The sequence below is a fragment of the Microtus pennsylvanicus genome, chromosome 4 (genome assembly GCF_037038515.1).
Source record: "Microtus pennsylvanicus isolate mMicPen1 chromosome 4, mMicPen1.hap1, whole genome shotgun sequence".
Classification (NCBI taxonomy): Eukaryota; Metazoa; Chordata; class Mammalia; order Rodentia; family Cricetidae; genus Microtus; species Microtus pennsylvanicus.
Window position 1 is genome coordinate 44,869,158 of NC_134582.1, and position 25,519 is coordinate 44,894,676.

Consider the following 25,519-nt stretch of genomic DNA (forward strand, 5'->3'; position numbering starts at 1 on the left):
CCAATATTTGAAGACATTTCAACTTTTCCCTCTTTTCATCTTTGCTCAATTTTAATCATAGAGTATCTCACTTACTCAAGGGAGAGTTTCTCTGTGGAATAGAAGCCGATGCCGTATCTTGGGCAGAGACTGGTGCTTCATCCTGAGTAAGTGAGTGAAGATTAATGTTGGGTGGAGTTGCTTTATAATAGCTGCACCTTCTAGTTTTGTGGATGTAACTAGTTTTCAAGCCAGTCTGTTTCTCAAAGGTGTTTTCCCAAAGTTGCTTATTCTGCCTCACTTACTCATTCCCACCTGCAGTTCTTAAGAATCTAGTTTCCCAGATGGCGGGCAACTCCTACTCCTCTGTTTCCTGTTTGTGGTCTTCACTGAGAAAGGCTCAGAACAGGAATTCCTGGGGAAGTGATGGCTATAGCTGCGGGACTCCAGGGACTATTACTCATTGCTGAAATTGGGGGAATAGTGTGCTATAGAAAGACTTCCTCCCTTTCTGTGAGCTCTTAGAAACTGTTACTAACCATGACTGAGCAATAACTGTGACCCAGGTCTGCTCACTTTGTACCTTGACTTTGTCTTTAGATACTGAAAAAAAATATTTACCCTGTTTGTGCCTTAATTTCTGCTCCTTGAAGTTTGAGCTCAATGTAGATATCCAGGATTATAACAGAAATAATCTGTCCTCTTAGGATTGTTTTGATGCAAAATAATCAAGAAAGGGAAAAAAAATTGGGGTCCCTGTGTTGGACAGCAGGGGGTGCCCTTTCTCTTCCCATCACTGCCTGGCACTCCCTGCTGCATTCAGCCATTTTAGACAGATTGTTTTTGCCCCCAGCTAACTCCATTTTGTGTTGGTGACGCAGGAAAATATAAAAGACTAGGAAAGGAGGAGTCTGAATGGGGAAGGGAGAAAGACAGGCTGAGGCACGGCTATAGGCTGAGTCCGTTACTCAGCAATGGCTCACCAGGGATATACCTCGCTTTAGGCTGCTTGCCTGCATCTTGAGCAATCAATGCAGCAAGTCCCTACCAGCTGAGCAGAGAGCAAAGCCGATGCCTGCTAGCAGTAACAGGATGCTGGCTGTTGAGACAGCATAGTCCCTCTTCGTCTAGACTCATAGGTCTGCATTTATGTATTTTTGATATTTGCCTGAAAAGAATCAATTATCCTAATAAATCCAGGAAACATTTTTAGTTAAAAATGTTTTTGCATGAATGTGCACATATATATGAAAAGAGCCATGTAAAACATTCTCGATTAGTTTTAGAAATCAAAAATGTGGGCTGGAGAGATGACTCAGCACTTGCTGTTCTTGTAGAGAACCCAAATTCATTCCCAGCACCCATGTCAGTAGCTCACAAGTGTCTTTAATTCCAGCTCCAGGGGGATCGGAAGTCTCTGGCTTCCACAGGCATTAGCACTCACATAATTAAAAATAAATGAAATCTTTTTATTTAAAAAGGAAAACCACATATACACCTATGTATACATCACCCAGTTTAAATCAGTCTTGCTTTATGAACCTGTATCAACCCCTTCTTTCCACTGATTACTAGTGAACGCTAGCTAAGCTTGTCATTTAAACCTTAAGTAGTTCAGAGAAATAGGCACTTCTTGTGTCATGTGTAAATTTGCTATCAATTTTATCAGATTTTTTTTTTTAAAGCATTGAAGAACTTTTTCCGCCCTGGTCTGGAGCAGGTGACATTGTAGACCTCGTGTCCTTGAATTTAAACGAATTGACATAGATGAATTCATTTAGGAGTGGTGTCTGCTGTAGGGCATCAGTTTGTAACTCCTACAATTTCTGTTAAAGTTACTGGTTATTTCTCTGTGGCTTGTTTGAACTTTTAGTTAATGAGTACTAGATGGCTCAGTTGGTAGAGTGCCTGCTGCACCAGCATGAGGACCCTCACGACTTGTGTTTTAAACAAAGCTAGTCATCATGATGATATGAGTTTGTAATCTCAGTCCTACAGGGGTAGAGAGAGATAGATCCCTTGTGTTCATTGGCCTGACAGCCTTGCCTGATTAGTGAGTTCCAGGCCAAGAAAGAAGCCTTGACTCAAAATAAATAAATAAAAATAAAAAAAATTAAAAAAAGGTAGCCAATCCCCAAGGAATGACCCTGGTTGATATCTACTTGGTGGTACCTACAATTATATATAGGATCACACACATACACAGTTTTGCTTAGTGTGCAAAATGAGTTCCATTGTGACATTTTCATGTATATGTATGTGTTTTGCTTGCACTTGCTCTCCATTGTCACCCTCCCCCACCATTCTCCCCTTTGGTGAGTGCGTGAGAAGACATGGAATATTTGTCTTCTTTTCCTCCAGCAGTCTTCCTTGTTCTCTCCTCCCTCTGCTTAGACTCCCCTCCTCCCATGTAGTCACCCCCTTCTTCCATGGCATACATATATTTGTAAAATATGGTTTGTGCATGTGAGAGCGAAAGTGATTGTCTTTTTCAGTGGCTTATTTCACTTCGGTTGGCTCCATATCGTATTCTTTGGTTGTTATTGTTTCGTATGGTGTTATTTTTAATACTGTCTCATATTCTATCCTGTGGCTATGTTACGCTTCCGGTAGCCAGTTTTTATTTTACTAGGAGCCTTCAATGGCTATTGAATAATTTCTCAATTACCTTATAGTAATTTTTATCAATTTGTTTATTTAAATCAAAGGCAAACAGTAAACAGAGCCTATAGACTATACAGTTGGTAGATGTAGGTTCCTTTTCAGCTTTACTTTTTTTTTTTTCGAGACAGGGTTTCACTGTGTTGTTCACGGCTGACCTAAATCTCACCCTGTCGACCAGGCTGGCCCCAAACTCCCGGGTGCTTTTGCCACCTTCTTTTTAGTAGTGAATATTTGATGTATTTGTCACTAGATCTAATAAGAATATTTTTGTGTAAGTATATCTTACAACCATCTTTTAATTTTTGTTTTTACGATTTACTTGTAGTCGTTTACAGGAAAGATGGAGGCTGTCTTAGGTTGGGTTGAAAATATACACAGCTAGATTTCCCTTTTTCACAGAGCAGAGCCTTTGAACAGAAGAATATCCCAAGATTCTATCGGAGAAGATTCAGGATACAACAAAATAAGTCTCTCCTTCCTGCAGAGGGAGAAAGGGCTAGACTCTGTTTTCTCCTGGCAAGATAGCCTGTTACCTACCACCTAAGGAAAAATTCTCAGACTGCTCTCAACACAGACCATGGCCATGGAGATGAACCATGATTTTTTTTTAGGAATTCAAGCAGACCTTTTAAGCTTTTAAGTGTGTATGTACCCACTGTCAATCACTGTCTCCTGGGTTTGGAGATTCCACACCCTTAACTTTTCCTCCCAGATGCTGCTTGTGCTTAAATATCTGCTTGATAAGACCTAAAGAGCTAACAGTATTTGATAGGCTATTTTACAGAGAGCACATAGTAATCTTTTGTGTTTGTCATGACTTTTTCATAGCTTTTGGACTGCATTTCCACTCCACCCCCATGCTCTTTTTGGTGATTTCTGAGACTAACTCAAAGGCAGATGATGAGATGAAACCTCTTGCTACATAGTCTCTTTCTCGATTTTTGCAATTAGTGACACTCCTGCGGCCATAACTGACAGCCCATTCCTTGGTTCTAGGGAAGAACACAGCATGGAAATTGTAGATTCTTGCTTATTGGCAGAACATCAGGATGTTTTCAGTCTTTAGAGGCCAGATTGGCCCTGTACCTAGCTTGAAAGCTGTAGCTCTCACTCTGAAAGGACTTAGAGTCAGTGTTGCAACAGCTGGAAACATGAAAAGAAAGTGTCAGTTAAGTGATAACAGGTGTGTGTGTGTGTGTTTAGAGTCAGTCTTTGCAAAGAAGATTCTCCTTCTTTGCTTAGCTGATACCATTTAGTAGGAGGTGTAACTACCGTGGGCTTCCATCCTTACACAGATAAAAACTGAGACCCACAAGTCCTGGCAAGGTTTTAGGTTAGGTGCTGTAATACCTGCGTACTGAATTAATGCTCAATTTTTGTAGCAGGGCTAGGAGGTGGCATATGAGAGCGTCTTGTGGGTTCTTCTGTGTTGTGACAGTTTGCTGTTGGTTATCAAAGTCCTTTTTAAGTCAGTGTCAAAGCTGAACCAGAACTAGCTAATGATGTGAACATGTGAATGATACACAATGCTGTAGCCTTGCTTTTCTCACAACATCTTAGTGGATAACAGTTTTAGAATTTTACATAGTGGTACCATTCCACAAATCAAACTGTTTCTATCTGTGCTCCCTTGTGGTCTTTGTCTGTGCTGAATATGCAGTATGTTTGCTGAAGTGGGGGTATATCTTTGTTGAAGTGTAAAAATCATATGTGTATGGTGTTGTGAGGAGAGGGCCTGCTTATTCATCCTGGCTGCCCAGCTAGCTTACATCTGAAATAATCGCACAGAAACTGTATTGATTTAAACACTGCTTCGGCATTAGCTCTAACTTCTTATTGGCTAACTTAGATATTAGTTTAACCCATCTCCATTAATCTGTGTATTGCCATGTGGCTGTGGCTTACCGGTTAGACGGCGTCCGTCTGAGGCGGAGGATCCATAGCTTCTCTGTGACTCTGCTTTCTTCCTCCTAGCATTCAGTTCTGTCTTCTCCACCTACCTAAGTTCTACCCTATCAGGCCCAAAGCAGTTTATTTATTCATTAACCAATGAAAACAACACACAGACAGAAGGAACTCCTATACCAGTATAGGTGAATAAATTTTTTAAGCTGAAATTTAAGTCTATGTGATGCTCATGTTCCCACCACCCTTCCCTCTCTTTCCTTCAGATGAACCTTTGGTTCTCTTAATGTTTAGTTTCTTGCTACTAAATAGAGCAAAAGCACAAAAAAATACAAGGGGTGGTACAACTTAAGGAGCTGCCATACAGTGAAGACCTTTATAAATTGTAATAATGAGGCGAGCAGGCCTGCTTTTAGAAGGAACAGCGGGCTGCATTCCTGCCACCCAGCTCCCGGCCGCCTGGCTAGCTTATGCCCGGCAATAACAACACACAAACTGTATTCATTTAAACACTGCCTGGCCCATTAGTTCTAGCCTCTTATTGGCTAATTCTCACATCTTGATTAACCCATTTCTAATAATCTGTGTAGCACCACGAGGTGGTGGCTTACCGGGAAAGATTCTAGCCTACATCTGTCTCAGGTTGAAGAATCATGGCGTCTGACTCACTTCCCTTCTTCCCAGCATTCTGTTCTATCTACTCCACCCACCTAATTTTCTGCCCTATCAAAAAGCCAAGGCAGACTCTTTATTAACCAATGAAAATAACACATAGACAGAAGGTCTACCTACATCAATAAATGACATGTCAGTTACTTTCTGGAGGCCCTTAGAACTATGGCTAACCTTCCCAAGAAAAACAGCTACCCTGATTTGTGTAATAAGCACTAAAGTTTACATTTATGAACACTATAGTTTGTCTATGTTTTTCCCTTTTATTAGCATGTATTATATGTATTAATGGATTCATCATGGCATTTCCATACAGATATTGTGCATTCATAATATTCACCCAACCGTATCCCCTCTCTCCCCTCTGTCCTCCCTCCTCTCCAGTCCCTAATAGACTACCTTCTATTTTCAATTGTATCTCTCTTTTTTTTTTAAGTTCTTCTTTAAAGAAAAATTCTACTTGTCTTTTTGTGTCTGGCTTATTTCGTTCAGTATGCCCTCTGGTTCCTTCTGTTTTCTTGAAGATGAAAGGATTTCATTCTTCTGTTAGCCTGTGGTTTTCAGTTGGCCCCTTTAGCCTGCAGACTTCTCTCGGTATTTATTTGCTGTAAAGCTCTGTCTTTGGTTTGTGAAGTCCTGTCTTCTGGATTTTGTGCTTGTTTCAAATAGTGTGTGCTTTTATTCTCTGCATCTGCTGTAAAGTAGTAATTGGAACTGAAGAATTAACCTGATTCAGGCTGTATTTATTTAGTTGGTTCTTGCCAATATATCTTTTCTTTTTACTATTGATTTTTATTGAGCTCTGCATTTTTCTCTGCTCCCCTCCCTGTCTCTTCCCTTCCCTTCAATCTCCTCCCAAGGTCCCCAAGCTCCCAGTTTACTCAGGAGATCTTGTCTTTTTCTATTTCCCTTGTAGATTAGATCCATCTATGTCTCTCTTAGAGTCCTCATTGTTGTCTGGGTTCTCTGGGATTGTGATTTGTAGGCTGGTTTTCTTTGCTTTATGTTTAAAAACCACTTATGAGTGAGTACATGTGATACTTGTTTTTCTGTGTCTGGGGTACCTCACTCGAAATGATGTTTTCTAGCTCCATTCATTTTCCTGCAAAATTCAAGATGTCGTTTTTTTTTCTTGCTGTGTAGTACTCCATTGTGTAAAAGTACCACATTTTCCTTATCTATTCTTCGGTCGAGGGGCATTTAGATTGTTTCTGGGTTCTGGCTATAACAAACAATGTTGCTCTGAACATAGTTGAGCACATATCTTTGTGGCACAATTGAGCACCCCAAAGTGTTATTACTGGGTCTTGAGGAAGGTTGCTTCCTAATTTTCTGAGAAATTGCCACACTGATTCCTCTGTTGAGAGTTCTCTGTTTAGGTCTGTACTCCATTTTTTTTATTGGATTATTTGTTCTTTTGATGAGCAATTTCTTGAGTTCTTTGTATATTTTGGAGATCAGACCTCTGTCTGATGTGGGGTTGGTGAAGATCTTTTCCCATTATATAGACTGTTGTTTTGTCTTGTTGACCATTTCAACAGACAAAACATTAAATGTCCTTTGTTTTACAGAAGCTTTTCAGTTTCAGGAGCCCATTTATTAATTGTTTCTCTCAGTGTCTGCGCTGCTGGGGTTATATTTAGGAAGTGGTCTCCTGTGCCAATGTATTCAAGTGTACTTCCTACTTTCTCTTCTATAGGTTCAAGTGTGGCTGGCTTTATGTTGTTGAGGTCTTTGATGCATTTGGACTTGAGTTTTGTACATGGTGATAGATATGGATCTCTTTTCATTCTACATGTTGATATCCAGTTATGTCAGCACCATTTGTTAAATATGCTTTCTTTTTTCCATTTGATATATTTAGCTTTTTTGTTAAAAATCAGGGGTTCTAAGGTGTGTAGATTAATATCCGGGGGCTGAATCCAGGGCTTCAAGCAACTTTTAAGAGTTCAACCTCATCTTCCAGCTTGTTTGAGACAGGGGTCTCTTGTTCACTGCTCCTTACACCAGATTAAATGGCCAGCAGGCTCGTGGGACTTCTTCTGTGTCTTCCTCTCATCTCTCCATGGTAGAACTGGTACTACAGACATACACTATTGTGTCCAGCTTTATTTGGGTTCTAGAGAATCGAACTCAGGTCTTCATACTCATGTGGATATCTCTGTTGAAGCATTCCTCAGCCTGCTACTTGACTGTTTTTTTTTTTTTTGTTGTTGTTGTTAGCCAAAAGTTTTTATTCATTTCTTGCATTTGAAGTACTCTTTGATGAAATTCTTGGCCTGAGACTCTTTGCCATAGTCCTTAACCAACTGCAGTACTGCAAGCAACAACTACTTTCTATCGTTCCCCGCCCCTCCTCGAATTTACAGAGGCCTACCCATTCCCCTAGTTTTTTGTTGTCTCAGCCTTAATTAGGTTGATTGGTGTTCAGCATAAAGTGCCTCCACCAACTTGACATACACAGGCTCATCACAATTGGGCCCACAAAGATGGGCCTGGCGTGTGTCTAAGGCCATCATGGATGAGGGCAGTCTTCAGCACTTCTTATAGAGCAGCATTGATGTCTGTTACACCTCCAGGAGCAATGCCTTCCTTAGTCGTGGTGTGATGATTACTGGTGAGACCGAATCTTGAATGCACCTGAGCCTGCTACATGACTGTATGAGGGTGTCAGAAGCCCTGGAACCTGAGTTATAGTTGTAAACTGGAGTTGTAAGCTGCCATGTGAGTGCTGGGAATTGAACTCTGGTCCTCTGGAAGAGTAGGCAGTGCTCTTAACCACTGAGCCATCTCTCCAGCCCCTAAAGTAACTTTGTTTGCTTTTGGTGGGCTTTTGGGGGGGTGGGCATAAAGATTGGTTTCTATACTATTTTAAATAATAAGAGTATTGTTGGATGTACTTGATCATAATGCCCTTTGCCTCCAATCTCAGGGAAGTTTTCATCCTTTACCATGAAGTGTGCTTTCTGCCTTTAGGTTTTGGTAAATTCCTTAGTCAAACTTACAGAATTCCTTTTCATTCCAAGTTTGCTTAGAGTATTGTTATGAATGGGAATTGAATTCCATAAAATAAGTTTTTGTATCGTGAAGATGATCTTGTTTATCTTCTTTAATCTGTGATTGTGGTAAAATATATTAACTAAATACAGTTAAATTCTCCCCCCCCCCCAAAAAGTCTTTAAATTCCTAAATAAATAAAACCTGGGCATGATGGATTATCCTTTTCATTTTATGTGGCTGAATTGAGTTTGCTGTATTTTGTTTAGGAATGTGTTTTTTTTTCTTTAGTATTTTCATATTTGGGTATTAAAGTTTTGTCAGATTTGTAAAATGAGTTAAGTTTGATTTTTTTTGTTTGCTTGTTTGTTTGTTTTGGTTTTACAAGACAGGGTTTCTCTATGTATCCTTGGTTGTCCAAATTTGCATTGTAGAACAAGTTGTCTCAGAACTCAGAGAACCACCTGCCTCTGCCTCTGAGTGCTGGGATTAAAGGTGTGTGCCGCCACTCCCCTGGGAGTATTTTTCTAATTTATTGAGTTTTTACATGAAGTTGGAGGCTTTCATTATTTATCCTTTAAATGTTTGAAATAAAATAGGTGGTGAAGTCACCTGGGTCAGCTAAGACATCTTTTTATGTGTGTGAGTTTTTTTGCCTGTGTGTATGTCCCTGCACAGTGTGAGTGCAGTGCCCAGGGAGGCTGGAAGTGGACGTCAGATCCCCTGGAACTGGAGTTACAAAGGGTTGTGAGCTGCTGTATGGGTGCTGGGACTTGAATACAGATTCTCTAGAAAAGCATTCTGTAGAAAAGTGCTTGTATTCACTGAGGGTTTTTTCAGTCCCAGCTAAGAAAATTTTAAGCTTTATGTCATGGTTATAGCTCATTTCCAATTTTCTCAGTAAGTTTTGTTAAGCTCTACTTTTCTAGAAAAGGTGTTTGTTTTAGCAAAGATTTTGCATATATTTCACATAGATTTTATCTTAGTTCTTGAGGCATACTTGGTTCAGTCCTGAATTTTCAGTGCTGGAGGACTAAACCCTCACAAGTTAGGTAGCAAGTCTGCCACTAAGCCACTCATTGTTTGGATATTGGTGATTTGTACCTAATTTATCTGTAGTACTCCCTCTCACTGTTAAATACTGATCATTTTCACCAGAGGTAGATGGATTTATGGTCTTTTATTTAAAAAGCAATGGAGTTCATACATTTAATTTTTTTCTTTAGGTTAACTTTACTGTTCTCAGTCTAATTTCTTTTTTTAAGATTTATTTTTGATTTATGTGTGTGTGGATATATATGGAATATGTGCACTGGTGCCCTAGGGACCCAGAGGCATTGAATCCCCTGGAACTGGAAATTCAGGTGGTTGTAATTTGCCCCTGGAACCCTGGTCCTCTGGAAAAGCAGTTCTGAGTTGTTATTTGCTGAGCCACCTCCCCAGCTTCAGGTGCCCCTTAGCTCCTCCCCAGCTTCAGGTGCCCCTTAGCTCCTCCCCAGCTTCTGGTGCCCCTTAGCTCCTCCCCAGCTTCTGGTGCCCCTTAGCTCCTCCCCAGCTTCAGGTGCCCTTAGCTCCTCCCCAGCTTCTGGTGCCCCTTAGCTCCTCCCCCATGTGCATTTGAGACCATAAATTCCTAAGTAAATTATTTTTTAGATGTATCCATTCACTTTTGGTAGAAAACATGTTCATTTGCTGGGACTGCAGTAGCAGAGAAGCAGACATCAGTTGCTTAAACAGCAGATGATTTCTCAGATTCAATTGACTGAGGCTTTTCTTCTTAGTTTGCATATTCTTACCATATTCTCATTTCTGTCCGTCCGTCCGTCCATCCATCCATCCATCCATCCATCCATCCATCTATCCATCCATCTGGTGAGTAATCTAGGCAGGTTAGATTAGGGACTGTCTGAATGGCCAATTTAAATTCACATGGTGAGGATTAGGGGTTTAGGGTTTCCTGTGCTAATTTTAGGAGAACAGTTTCAGCTCATAGCAGGAAGCAGTTCTGTCATCACTTGGTCATGTATGTTTTCTGATTTCCATTGTTTCTTTTCAATAGGTTATTTATGAGTGCTTAATTTCCATGTAAATAGAATATATGTGTTTTCTGTTGCTGGTTAGAAAAAAAGTGACCAAAGATTTAGTGACTTAAAACAATGTACTTTTTTTTTTTTTTTTAAAGACCCCAAGGAATTATCTTTCCGTCCTGGAGGCTCTTAAGTCCCAAAGTCAAGGTGTTGGCAGAACTGGGATTCTTTCTGGGGTCTCTAAAGAACAATGTTTCCTTGGCTTTTCCAACAATCTGTGTTTCTGACTGAGGGCTAATTTAATCCTAAAGATGGGAGGAGAGAGACCACCAACTCATCATGGCCAAATTAATTAAAGCAGGCTTTTTTATTCCTGTACCCAGATGCCTCTCCTAAGGCAGAGTTTGAGAGTTCAGCATTGGATATGAGGAAGACAAGGGTTTTTGTTGTTGTTGTTGTTTTGTTTTGTTTTTTTTAATAGCTCAAGGGTTTCCAAATGGGGGATTTGGTGAGCAAAACAGGTGGGGTTACAGGAGCAGAACACAAGCATAACAAATTAGTCCTAATAACCTCCTGAAACAAAGACATGGTTGCAAGGTAGGTATAGCAAAGTAGTCTTAACAACAAGGTGTCATAACAAGGTAGTCATAGGTAGTCATACAACCTTTTGAAACAGCGGTAGGTTTACAAGATGGTTATAAGCAACTTTTTAAAACAAAAACATGATTGCTAGTCCTGGAACAGGCAGAACAAAACCATTTGTAGTTAAGAGTACAGGTGGGGCATAGCCCAATGCTGGAGAAACAGAAGTTTAATCATAAATAGGAATGAAGCTAGTTTTTTTTACTATAAGATGGCTTTTAAACCTAAAATGGAAGCAGGCTGGTTCTTCAATCCTTCCTTCTTGAAGGACATAGCAAAGAATCTTCAACTTTCACAGACCTCTGCTTCTGTCTTTTCATCTTTAACTCTTGCTCTTCTGTCTTCCTATTACCCATTTGATATATTGAAACTACCTAGACAATTCAGAATAATACCTCTCATCTCAAGATCTTTCAGTTATTCATGCCCACAGTCACTTTGCTACATAAGCTTTTTATTCATGGTTTCCAGGGACTAGATTTAGGATATCTAGCTAATGGTATGATAGCTGGTGCTCTTGTGATTTTGATTACCAATTCCTAAAGGTCAAAATCACAAGAGCACCAACTACAGTATCATAAGCATTATAAATATGCTGTGTGCTCTTGGAGATTATGTGTATGTTCTTTCAGTTCCCTCATAGTAAGTTCCAGGCCAGCTTAGGCTACAGAACAAAACCTGAAGGGCACAGTTGTGAGGGAGATGTGTTGAGCAGAAAGCAAGGAAAGGGGGCAGCCCTAAGCTTTTATTATAGCTAAAGGTGCAGCCAGGATGGGAGTTCTCTGCACACAGACAAACAGAGCATAGTTTGAAACTTCTTTTTTGTTTGTTTGTTTCAAAAGAAGGAGCAAATGTTAATTATCACCCTTTCCATCAGTACAATATGGAAGGGAAAGGGAGAGGTTAAGTTACTAAGCGTCTGCAGTAAAAACTGGACTCAGCCTTCGTTCTTTATTCCCTTGATGTAACAGTAAGTTTGTCCGATGTTAGATTGAGGTTATATACATTTAGTGTTTAAGATTATGATTAAAGATACATTGCTAGGTGCATACAAATCCAAATTCTTACATCTTAGTGAACTATACCTTTTATTGCTAAAGAGTTTGTATCTCTTCTACTCTGATTTTTTAAAATATTTGTTTATTAATACAACTTCCTTTTAGTTAGAATTTGTCTAGTATAACTTTATACTTTTTCATCCTTTTGAAGTCTAGACTTTGTATTTAACCTCGGGAATTTTCTAAATCAATCCCTCTCTCGCTCTCTCTCTTGCTCTCGCTCTCTCTTCACTCTCTATATTTAACCTCGGGAATTTTCTAAACCTCCCTTCCCCCCATCGTGTGTGTGTGTGTGTGTGTGTGTGTGTGTGTGTGTGTGTGTAAGCATGAATGCCACAGCATATGTGTGCACAGAGGCAGCCTCGGGTGATAGGCTTCACCTTCTACCTTGTTTGCCAGGGTCTTTTGTTGCTCAATGCTGTTTATGCCAGTCTATCTGGCTTGCAAGCTTCCGAGGGTTCTCCCATCTTACTATGGAGAACTGGAATTACTGGGTTCTAGGAATCCCAACTCGGGTCCTCACAATACATGACAAGTACTTTACTCACTGAGCCATCTCACCGGCCCTAAATTGATTTTTTTCCTTATAAACAAGTCCAACTGACAGTTCTGTTCTTTATTCATTGAGTATTCCAGGCATTTAGCACTAAAGCCTCAACAGAGTATGAATCAAAATCTTGTCTCATAGTCTCACGGGAGGAACCAAGATTGTTCTAGCACTGGGAGGGTTTGGATCCACTAATGGACCATAACTGATGCTGGCCTTCTGGTGGCTTGACAGAGTTCCCATGCATGAAGGTTATCACATAGCAAAAGACATGAATACAGATACAATTGATCTTAATTATAAAATGTTCTATGTTTCTAACATGCTTAGTTATGTTTTAACACCTAGACTGAAATCTTCCATTATGTTTTTGTTTTCCATGTGTTCTATTGTTCCATGTCATGTGTTGATTTCATCCCATTGAAAATATTTTCTGGTATCTGATTTAATATCCTGCCTGGCTCCAGAGTTATTTTTGTTCAGTGTCCAAATAGGTGGGAATTTTCTAGTTATCTTTTAACTGAATTCCAGCTCAATACTTTTGTGGTCAGGCAACATATTTGGAATGATTTCTATGATTATTGTTCTTTGAAATTTGTTCAGGCTTGATATTCATTTAGCATGTCCTGAATTTTGTGCTATATGTTATATACACACAGAAAATGTATTTTGTCATTTTTGACGTACCGTTTTATTAAGTAGATCAGGTTTATTAAATGTGTTCCTATTTTGTCTGTTGTTTTTTGTTTTGTTTTGTTTTGGTTTTGGTTTTTCGAGACAGGGTTTCTTTGTGGCTTTGGAGCCTGTCCTGGAACTAGCTTTTGTAGACCAGGCTGGTCTCGAACTCACAGATATCCGCCTGCCTCTGCCTCCCGAGTGCTGGGATTAAAGGTGTGCGCCACCATCGCCCGGCTGTTTTTTGTTTTTATTTGTGTACTGGCTGGTTTTAAGTCAACTTAACACGATCTAGAGTCATCAGAGAGGAGGGAGCCTCACTTGAGAAAATGTCTAATAAGATCTGGCTGTAATGCATGTTCTTAATTAGTGATTGATGTGGAGGACCCAGTTTATTGTGGGTGGGGCCATCCCTGGGCTGGTGCTCCTTGCTTCTTTAAGAAAGCAGGTTGAGCAAGCTAGTACACAACACCCCTTATGGCCTCTGAATCAGTTCCTGCCTCTAGCTTCCTGCCCTCAAACTGCTTTCAATGATGAACTGTTATATGGAGCACAGTTTCTTCCCAGGTTGCTTTTGGTCATGGTGTTTCACCACAGCAAAAGTAAGTATCCTAACTAAGACAGTTTGTTTGATTAATATACAGCCCAGTTTGGCCTTGGTCTCACAGTCCTTTTGCCTTAGCCTTTAGAATTCTTGAATTGCAAGCATGCACTAGCATTTCCAAATGGTTGATTTTTTTGATAGTTACTATAATAAGGATATTAATTCCACTATCTTTAATTCATCTGGTTGTTCCTATCATAGGGACATGTAGACAAAAGTTTCTATCCTGCCTGGTCCTATAGCCGTTCAGTCCCAAAGAAACATACCGAGGCTTATATTAATTATAAACTGTTTGGCCTATTAGCTCAGGCTTATTAACTAGCTCTTACAACTTAAATTAACCCATAATTCTTATCTATATTTAGCCATGTGGCTTAGAGTACCTTTTCTCAGTGCAGCATTCTCATTTTGCTTCCACCGTGTCTGGCTGGTGACTACTCTCTGCTTTTCCTCTTCCCAGAATTCTTTTAGTCTGGTTGCCTTGCCTATACTTCCTGCCTGGCTACTGGTCAATCAGCACTTTATTAAACCAATATGAGTGACAAATCATTATAGTATACAAAAGCATTATTCCACAACAGGGACATGTGAGGCGAATTCTAAATGCTTGTGAGAAAACTGCAAGAAAACAGGTCAAAAATCTGTGACCTTACTTCCTTCAAAACACAGAATTGTTCTTGGAATGGGTTTTCTCACCCTTAGGTGTAGCGAGTACGAATGAGTTTACTTCAGGTTACTCATTATTGCTTGCTGCTGTCATTATATGTCTCTATGGAGAAACATGTTTTTGCCATGTGTAATTGTATATAGCTTGTACTCATGGGAATTTATGTGATTCTTCTTAACGCTCATAGTATTAATTGCCTGATGCACTGAATAAAGTTGGCTATTGTATGAGACTTTAGTTGGATTTATTTTAAGATTTATTTATTTATTTTGTATACAGTGTTCTGTCTGCATGTATGCCTGCAGGCCAGAAGAGGGTACCAGATCTCATTACAGATGGTTGTGAGCCACCATGTGGTTGCTGGGAATTGATCTCAGGACCTCTGGAAGAACAATCAGTGCTCTTAACCTCTGAGCCATCTCTCCAGCCCCGTGGATTCATTTTTTAGGCTCCATTTTCCTAGGTCTCACCTCCTCTGAGCGAGCAGTAAGCAGTTCCTTTTTGTATTTTGAAACTAAATTGTTTGGTGCAGTCAATTTAGAATTATTCTGTCTTTCTTGTGGATTTGCCCTGTATAAGTCAATCTGTTCATGATTATTAGAGAAGACATTTCTGTCTGATACCAATCTAGCTGCAGCAACTTTTTTTCTAATATTTCTTATAATTGGCATATCTTTTGCCCCGTTTCACCCTTGGTATATATTTCTGTCTTTAATGTGTCTCTTGTAAGAAGCATATACTTACTATGCTTTTTTTTATCTTTTTCATAGGTTTTTATCTTTTCATAGGAATGCATTTAATTCTTTTCAGCTAGTCTGTTTCTCATCGCTGCTAATTTTCTCTTTGATTTTCCTGTTTCATGTCTTTTTTCATTCTTGCCTTCTTATGGATTACTTTAAAATTCATTTAGTATTTTTCTTATCTTTTTGTTATCCTTCTAGTGGGTAGCCTAGATGATATGCACATTTGACTTACTATACTCTAATAAAAATTGCAATTTTTCATCATTTTTTGAGGTGATATTTATGTTAGTTTGTTTTCTATTGCTGTGATTAATACAGTGACCAAAAGCAACTTGGGGAGTAAAGGGTTCATTTCATCCTACAGCTTATAATCCATAAGGAAGGAAGTGAAGGTAGGAAGTGAAGCAAAGATTATGGAAGAATGCTGCTTACTGGCTTCTGTCCGTGGCTTGTTCAGTTTGCTGGACCTCCTGCCCAGTGGTGTCCCTGTCTATTGTGAGCTGTTCTCTCCTCCATCAATCATTAACAAATGCTTCCACATATTTACTTGCATGCACTCCCATGGAGGTAATCTCTCAATTAAGGTTCCCTCTTTTCAGATAACTCTAGGTTTGTGTTAAGTTGACAGAAATTAAGTAGCACAGTTGACCCCTTCTCAGCTTCACACACAAACATGTCACTATTCAACTATAACCTTTCCTTGTTTATTCCCAAAATGGCACACTAGTATCATAATATAGTATTCAATATCATTAGTATAATATAGCCCAGCTTTTAAAAGTCCCACAGTCTTGTAAAAACTCCAGCTATTTAAAAATCCAAGTTATCTTTAGAAATCCAAGGTCTCTTAACTGTGGGTTTCTGTAAAATAAAGAAATTTATATACTGGTTTCAAAAGGGATGGACTAGGGTACAGTTACAGTGAGATCAAAGCAGAGTCAAAATCAACAGTGTAATTAGCTCAGTGTCTAACACCTGAGACTCATGAATTTTTGAGCTAGAAAAGGGCGTCAGTAGTCTCATCTCTCCAACTCTGCCATGCACAGCACACATAGCTTGTTTCATAGGCTCAGGCTGGCCCCATGCCAGGCCTGCTGCTGTCCTTGGTACTCAACCCATGGTGCTGGTATCTCAAATTCTGAGTCTCACTGCAGCTGAGGCTGCACTTTGACCAGTGGCTCTTGTGGCTTCTCAAAGTGCTAAGCTTCTTCAGCTGCTCTCCAGGACCCCTCATGCTTTCCATTACACATTGCCAAGTGCAGCTGCTAGTTTGAAATGCAGCCTTGGTCACCTCTGGACCACAACTTCTGTGTGCTGACCCTGAGGAAATACTTCTTGGATTTCATCTCAGTGATTCTGATCTCTTTTAATCACAGTGATTTTCAGCCCTGGCTAGCCAGCAGCATTCGACCTAGTAACTGGCTTCTTATTATTCGCCCGATTCTTCAGCCCCAGCTAACCAGAAGCAATAGATTCTTAATATTCTTTTTTTAAATTTTTATTATGTATACACTATTCTGTCTCTGTGTATGTCTGCACACCAGAAGAGGGCTCCAGACCTCATTACAGATGGTTGTGAGCCACCATGTGGTTGCTGGGAACTGAACTCAGGGCCTTTGGAAGAGCAGGCAATGCTCTTAACCACTGGCCATCTCTCCAGCCCAATATTAATATTCTTAATAGCAGAGGAATGATTGCTGTAGAGTCTTGAGGGACTTCCACTCTTCCCTCAAAACTTCACAAGTCAGGTCTCTCTAATCTGCATTTTTCTTGGTATTCAGTGGATTTTCCAGCCCTCAGCTCTAAAACCCTTCCACAATCCTAAAACAACATGGCCAACACCATCACAGTAATCCCACTTTTCTGGTACCAACTTCTTCTCTAGTACTGCTTTCTTTTCCTTTTCAAGACAGGGTTGTTAAGTATTTTTCCTTAGGGGACAAACCTCTCTGCCAATGCAGTAATCCCAATCAGACCAAATTAGACCACATTAAAAGATACCCAGGTTTAATGGATGTCAACACTCCTGGTGACCCCCTGGAAAACAGGGAGAGGGGACCAGAAAACTGAAAGGCCATAGAAAACCAGGAGACTACATGTTCATTCTTGGGGGGAAGGGCAGTTTAAATAGCCTGTGGGAGGGGTCACCATTTGGTGGGCTTTCTCGGAGGTGGAGTTTGGACTGAGACAACTCCCAGGGGAGGGAGCTTTGAAATGGAACTTTCCACCCAACATTTCAAAAGGAATGCCAGGAGACTGGGGTGAAACCCACAACTAAATAAAGAGTTTCTCTTTGCAGCCTTGGCTATTCCGGAACTCACTCTGTAGACCAGGCTGGCCCTTTACTCACAGAGATCCATCTGCTTCTGCCTCCAGAGTGCTGGGACTAAAGCTGTACACCACTACCACCCAGCTTCCTTTAGTTGCTTTCTGTTGCCAAAAGAAAACACTGAACAAAACTAACTTAAGGAGGAAAGAGTTTAGAATCCCTCATGAAGGGAAGTTGAGGCAGGAACTGAAGCAGAAGCCATGGAGGAGTGCTGCTTACTAACTGCTCTCCATTGCTTGCTCAGCCTGTCATCTTACATTGCCCAGAGGTGGTACCACCCACAGTGGGCAGGATCTTCCCACATCAGTAATTAAGAAAATGCCCCCTACAGACTTACCTGCAGGCAATCCGATGAGATAGATGATCCTTCAGTTAAGCTCCCTTCTTTCAGATGACTCTAGGTTTGTGTCAGGTTGACTAGCCAACTCAGCACCAGAACTTGGTTTTGACTACCTACTTCATGCTTTCCTTCTGAGTAGGTTTTTTCTTTTTCACCACCCCAATTTTCTTGAATATATTACCTATAGTTATTTTATTCTTAAATTTTTATTTATTTATTTAAAGAAAGAATCTCAATTTTGTAGCTCTGGCTGGCCTTCAGTTCTCATAGTGGTAGTCCTGTCTCACCCCCTCTAAATGGTGGTTTATAGGTGTGTCTTAGTTTGGTTTCTATAACTGTGATAAACAGCATGACCACAAAGCACCTTGGGAAGGAAAGGCTTTCTTTCATGAAGGGAGTTCCAGGCAAGAACTTAAGCAGAGACCATCAAGGAACTTGCTCTGTATGGCTTGCCTTACATAGCTTGCTTAGCCTGCTTTCTTATACAACCCAGAACCACCTACCCAGAGATAGTACCACCTACAGTGAGCCAGACACAACAATCATTAATCACAAAAATGCTCTCTAGAGCACTTGCCTACAGGTGATCTGATGAGGTTATTTCTCTGTTGAGATCAGATGTTTCTAAGTTTGTGTCAAGTTAATAAAAACCAACCAGCATAAGCTATGAGCCTCCACCATGAGTGATTAATTATGGCTATAAATCCTTGTACACTTGCTCCATTATCTGGGAAATATATTGTGTGTCAATTGGATTTTATTTTCCTTCAAATTTGGATTATTTTTTTTGGCATGCCTTGTAAGTCTGATTTAAGGCTAGATACTGTACATAAGAAATTGTAGCAACTCCAGATGGTGTTAACACTGTCTGGAAAGGGTCTTGGGTATTCCCTAGGAGGGTAAGGGTTTGAGCTGTGCCAGGACTTGTCTGTTGTTTTGGTGTGCCCCTGGTTTACCGTTTCTAGGTTCACATTCACACTTAAGATGACTCCTTTTAATTAATGAGGAGAGCCGTATTGCACTCCATACTCTGGGCAGAGCCTTCAGAGTGGTATTGAAGCAGTCCTCCAGTATTTGATCAATTTACTACTTCTTAGCAACTGTTCTATGTGTTCAGGGTGTTTTTCTGAGCATTAAACCAACATTTTTAGATAATTTTTCTTTAAGTTGTCATTTCTTTATATATTTATTTGATTGTTTTCATTGTATTGGAATATTTTTAATGTTGTGGGACCAAACCAGACTATCTTTTGTTTAAAAGATAGATTTAGTGTGGTAGAGGAGTGTACATGCACCATGGCGCACACATGGAGACCTGAGAACAGCTTGTGAGAATCCATTTTCTCCTTCTACTCTGTGGGTTCCATCCAGGAGGCCAGTACCTTTACCCATGGAGCCATCTCACCAGCCCCAGGCTGTCTTTCATATCATCTTAATTTCTTGTTTTTTTTTTTTTTGAGATTATAATTACATCATTTTTCCTTTCCCTTTCTTTAAACTTTCCCATGTGCTCAATATGTAACCTTTTATTTTTTTCTTTAATTGTCGAAGTGGAGAGCCACTTGTTTCAGTACTATGGATTAGATCAGGAATCAGCATTTGTAGCCAGTCTGTCTTGTCACTAAAGTGTTTTTGGATCACAGCCATCCATAAGGATCTCTACTTTGTAGTGAGGAGGCGAACAGGCCTGCTTTTCATCCCGCCCGGTTCCCACACTGCTAGCTTAGCCCCGGAAATAACAACACACAAATTGTATCCTTTTAAACACTGCTTGGCCCGTTAGTTCTAGCCTCTTACTGGCTAACTCTCACATCTTGATTAACCCATTTCTATTAATCTGTGTAGCACCAGGAGGTGGTGGCTTACCAGGAAGATTCAGCATGTCTGACCTGGTGGCTGGCTCCATGGTGTCTCACCAACTATGCTTTCTTTCTCCCAGCATTCTGTTCTGTCTACTCCACCTATCTAAATTCTGCCCTATCAAAAAGCCAAGGCAGTTTCTTTATTAACCAACGAGAGTAACACATAGACAGGTGACCCTCCTCCATCATTTCCCCTTTTTCTGTTTAAACAAAAAAAAAGAAAGGCTTTAATTTAACATAGCAAAATTACATATAACAAAACAGTTATTAAGCAAGAATATTTATATCTATTTTATCTTTTATAATAATGGAAAACTATAACTATCTATCTATTCTTCAACTCCATTAAAGACTCCAGAAGGATATAATATTACCTAAGCAAACAAGAAATAAGCAACTTCCAAAACTCTAGAAATGACAGACATCTCGCTGCCTGAACAGTCACCCAAAGTTCTTTTGTACCGTTGAGGCATCCATCTTCAGCCTACAAGCCCATAGTAACCAGCAGACATTTCCATGAAGCAGGAAATTCCAAAGACAGTTCAGTCACTTTCTGCTGTGTCCTGCAGTATGTCTCACAGACCCTTTCATGAATCAGGAACCCCAAAGAATCATCTCACCTTTAGGCAAGTTCAGCAGTCCTCTCTCTGTGGGTTCTTTGTGTCCAGTTTATGCAACAGTCCAAGCAAGAGCAGTTTCTTGCCCAAATGGCTATCAAACTCCATAAGGAGCCTCTTCAATGCCCATCTTCCTCTTGAAGTAGCTGGTGCTGCCAGGAACAGACGTGTCTCATTGTTATGAAAAACCCTAAGTTATTAAAAACATTAAATGCCAATCTAACTAACATGACTACAAGCTTGACTATTATTGATGATTATCCATTAACAACCTATATTTCCTAATTATACATTACATTTTTAAATGAACTACACAATCACAATACCTTAATCAAGATCAGAAATACATTTACATATAACAAAATTGACCTTAAAATCCATACCAATGCAAATTATTCATATGTATATCATATCCTCCTTAAATGTAAAAGAACATTTATAAACAATATTTGGGAATATGGGCACAGTTTTTTCTCTCCAAACTGCTTCCTGCTGAATGGGGGCGCTGTTAATCAGATCTTTCATGGTGTAACCTGTTGAAATAGGAGCAGCGGGCTGCGTCCCCGGCACCTGGCCGCCCGCACGGCTAGCTTTACCCGAAATAATTACACGGAAACTGTATTCTTTTAAACACCGCTTGGCCCATTATATCTAGCCTTTTCTTGGCTAACTCTCGCACCTGGACTAGCCCATTTCTAATAATCTGTGTAGTCCACTAGCTGGCTTACCAGGAAAGATCTTAACCTGCGTCTGTCTGGAGTGGGAGAATCATGGCAACTCCTTGACTCAGCTTCTTTCTCCCAGCATTCTGTTCTGTTTACTCCGCCTACCTAAGGGTTGGCCTATCAAATGGGTCTAGGCAGTTTCTTTATTAATAAGAAATTACTCCCACATCAGTAACCTGTATGCCAGATTCATCTCAGTCGGCAGGAACGTGGAGCAGAAACCGTGAAGGAGCACTGCTCGTTCCTCATGGCTTGCTTAGCCTGCTTTCTTACAGCACTCAGGACTATCAGCTGATACCACCATCAGGGTGGTACTGCACACAGTGAGCTGGGCTCTCCCTCATCAGTCAAGAAAATGCGCCACATGCTTGACCAATCTGGTGAGAGCATTTTCTCAACTGGGATTTCCTCTGCCCAAATGACTCTTAAATTTCAGCATATGTGAAGGGGACACCATCTATAGTTCTTCAGTCAGAAGCTAACCAGTGCCTGAATTAGACCATCCTTTGTTCATTGATGTGAGTTGGTTTTAGTGCTCTAAACATATCACACCTATCGATGACACTTTTCCATTTCTGTAGTCACTAGACATGTTTCCACCCTATCACTCTATTTTAACTTTATACTACTGTATTTTATTGACTTGTTAACACTTACATGGTACATATATCGAATTACATAGATCTCTACATATAAAAAATTGGAAACATAAAGTGTAAATCTTTTGGGCATGATAGCACACTTCTTTAATCCCAGCACTTGCGAGGTAGAGGCAAGTGGATCTCTGAGATGAGGCCCGCCCGGTCTATAGAGTTGAGGACAGTCAGGGCTGTTTCAAAACACAAAATCAGAGGTGGGGAGAAAATCCTTCACAATCATGCCCAGCAGCTTGGATTTTTGTTGATTCCAGATGTAGTCAGGTTGATAGCCAAGATCAGCTGACTCAGGCTTATTCCTCTAGCTTCTAATGGTCTTGACTCAAATGTCACCTCTCTTTTGTCAGCCATTTCCCAACCACTCACCTAAGGTTTCAATCAATCTCCCTGCTAAATCTCTAGTTTCCTTTCCCTGCTTGATTTTCTTTTCACAGCCCTTACTGTCATATAACATAATAGGTCTATTGGAAGACATAGTCTGCTTTACTTTATTAGTGAGGCATATTCTTTTTTTTTCTTGACTTCTTATTTATTTATTTATTTATTTATTTATTTATTTATTTATTTAAGATTTCTGTCTCTTCCCCACCACTGCCTCCCATTTCCCTCCCCCTCCCCCAGTCAAGTCCCCCCTCCCTCGTCAGCCCAAAGAGCAATCAGGGTTCCCTGCCCTGTGGGTAGTCCAAGGACCACCCACCTCCATCCAGGTCTAGTAAGGTGAGCATCCAAACTGCCTAGGCTCCCACAAAGCCAGTACGTGCAGTAGGATCAAAAACCCATTGCCATTGTTCTTGGGTTCTCAGTAGTCCTCATTGTCCGCTATGTTCAGCGAGTCCGGTTTTATCCTAGGCCTTTCAGACCTGGGCAAGCTGGCCTTGGTGAGTTCCCGATAGAACATCCCCATTGTCTCAGTGTGTGGGTGCACCCCTCATGGTCCTGAGTTCCTTGCTCTTGCTCTCTCTCCTTCTGCTCCTGATTTGGACCTTGAGATTTCTGTCCAATGCTCCAATGTGGGTCTCTGTCTCCTTTCATCGCCTGATGAAGGTTAATATTCAGGAGGATGCCTATATGCTTTTCTTTGGGTTCTCTTTCTTACTTAGCTTCTCTAGGATCACGAATTATAGGCTCAATGTCCTTTATTTATGGCTAGAAACCAAATATGAGTGAGTACATCCCATGTTCCTCTTTTTGGGTCTGGCTTACCTCACTCAGGATAGTGTTTTCTATTTCCATCCATTTGCATGCAAAATTCAAGAAGTCCTTGTTTTTTACTGCTGAGTAGTACTCTAATATGTATATATTACATACTTTCTTCATCCATTCTTCCATTGAAGGGCATCTAGGTTGTTTCCAGGTTCTGGCTATTACAAACAATGCTGCTGTGAACATAGTTGAGCATATACTTTTGTTGTATGATAGGGCATCTCTTGGGTATATTCCCAAGAGTGGTATTGCTGGGTCCAGGGGTAGGTTGATCCCGAATTTCCTGAGAAACCGCCATACTGCTTTCCAAAGTGGTTGCACAAGTTTGCATTCCCACCAGCAATGGATGAGTGTACCCCTTTCTCCACAACCTCTCCAGCAAAGGCTATCATTGGTGTTTTTGATTTTAGCCATTCTGACAGGTGTAAGATGATATCTTAAAGTTGTCTTGATTTGCATTTCCCTGATCGCTAAGGAAGTTGAGCATGACCTTAAGTGTCTTTTGGCCATTTGAAGTTCTTCTGTTGAGAATTCTCTGTTCAGCTCAGTGCCCCATTTTATAATTGGGTTGATTAGCCTTTTGCGGTCTAGTTTCTTGAGTTCTTTATATATTTTGGAGATCAGACCTTTGTCAGTTGCGGAGTTGGTGAAGATCTTCTCCCAGTCAGTAGGTTGCCTTTTTGTCTTAGTGACAGTGTCCTTTGCTTTACAGAAGCTTCTCAGTCTCAGGAGGTCCCATTTATTCAATGAGGCCCTTAATGTTTGTGCTGCTGGGGTTATGCGTAGGAAGTGGTCTCCTGTGCCCAAGTGTTGTAGAGTACTTCCCACTTTCTCTTCTATCAGGTTCAGTGTGTTCGGACTGATATTGAGGTCTTTAATCCATTTGGACTTGAGTTTTGTGCATGGTGATAGATATGGATCTATTTTCATTCTTCTACAGATTGACATCCAGTTTTGCCAGCACAATTTGTTGAAGATGCTCTCTTTTTTCCATTGTATACTTTTAGCTCCTTTATCGAAAATCAGGTGTTCATAGGTTTGTGGGTTAATGTCAGGGTCTTCTATTCGATTCCATTGGTCGACTTCTCTGTTTTTATGCCAATACCAAGCTGTTTTCAATACTGTAGCTCTCTTTGATTTAATTGTAGTGGAGCGATCTGCTCTCAGTGTTCCACGCCGGTCCGCGCTGGTCCCCGTGGCCTGTGTCTGCCACCGCGCCGGTCTGCACTGGTCCGCGCTGGTCCCCGCAGCCTGCGTCTGCCTCCGCAGGTCCGCGCCGGTCCCCTTTTTCTTGACTTCTGCCACGGGCTCTGCAGCTCTCCTGGCAATCATGGCAGCCGCACGAAGGCCCTGAGGCATATAGTTGTCTTTGTTTGTCTGTCTTATTCCCATAGTTCAGCACAACCCTCCACTAGTTAAGGTCTCAAATACATTATTGCTGAAGTAATGAATCTTCACGTATTTAACAGTTTTCATTTCTTGAATTAGAACTCCTATGTCAGAGAAATAAATGACATTTTCTCTGCAGTACTAGGCATTGTGCTCTATCACTGACCGTACACCTAGCCCAAGGAAGACTTAGTTTTGTGTACCTTTGTCATTTAACTTGGTTATTGTTTTGAATGTGGTCTTTCAAATGTTGTAAAAAATGACTTATGTTATAACAAGGCGTTAGGGTACATGTCTGTAATCACACTCCTTGGAAGGCAGAGGTAGGAGGATTGTTGACAGTTTAAGGCCAGTCAGATCTACAGAGTAAGAGTTCTGGATCTACCAGAGCTATTTAGTAAAATCTTGTCTCAAAAACAATCAAAAAAAGGGGGTAATGTTGAGCGTATTCTGCCACTCTTGTGCTCGAGGATGCCATTCTCATACTCAGAAGCAGTTGATTGACTTCAGAGCTATTGCTATATGGCTAAGAAGCTGACACCACTTTACATTACACAGTCACATCTATCCAGTACAGTCCTTGTTTCCTCCAGAATATGACAGTATTTTATAGTATGTCTACCCAGTGTGGTCCCTGTTTCCTACAGTATTTGACAGTGTTTTATAGTATGTCTACCCAGTGTGGTCCCTGTTTCCTACAGTATTTGACAGTATTTTATAGTATGTCTGCCCAATGTGGTCCCTGTTTCCTCCAGTATGACAGTATATTTTTAAAACTTTATTGATTTTTATTGAGCTCTACATTTTTCTCTGCTCCCCTCCCTGACTCTCCCCTCCCCTTCAACCCTCTCCCAAGGTCCCCATGCTCCCAATTTACTCAAGAGATCTTGTATTTTTCTACTTCCCATGTACATTAGATCTATGTATGTCTCTCTTAGGGTCCTCATTGTTGTCTAGGTTCTCTGAGATTGTGATTTGTAGGCTGGTTTTCTTTGCCTTGTGTTTAAAAACCACTTATAAGTGAGTACATGTGATAATTGTCTTTCTGGGGCTAGGTTACCTTACTCAAAGTGATGTTTTCTAGCTCCATCCATTGCCTGCAAATTTCAAGGTGTTATTTTTTTCTGCTGTGTAGTACTCCATTTTGTTAATGTACCACATTTTCCTTATCCATTCTTGAATTGAGGGCACTTTTTTGATCCAGTCTGTTTGATGTTC

The 25,519-nt window shown here is 40.5% G+C and overlaps 1 protein-coding gene and 1 pseudogene across 3 annotated transcripts in view; one reads left to right on the plus strand and one right to left on the minus strand.

The window, feature by feature from the left end:
• Nucleotides 1–25,519, plus strand: part of Diaph1 (diaphanous related formin 1) — a 95,866-nt gene that overhangs the window by 52,317 nt on the left and 18,030 nt on the right. The gene's annotated exons all lie outside the window — the stretch shown is intronic.
• LOC142848526 (small ribosomal subunit protein eS12 pseudogene) lies at nt 7,458–24,244 on the minus strand (annotated as a pseudogene).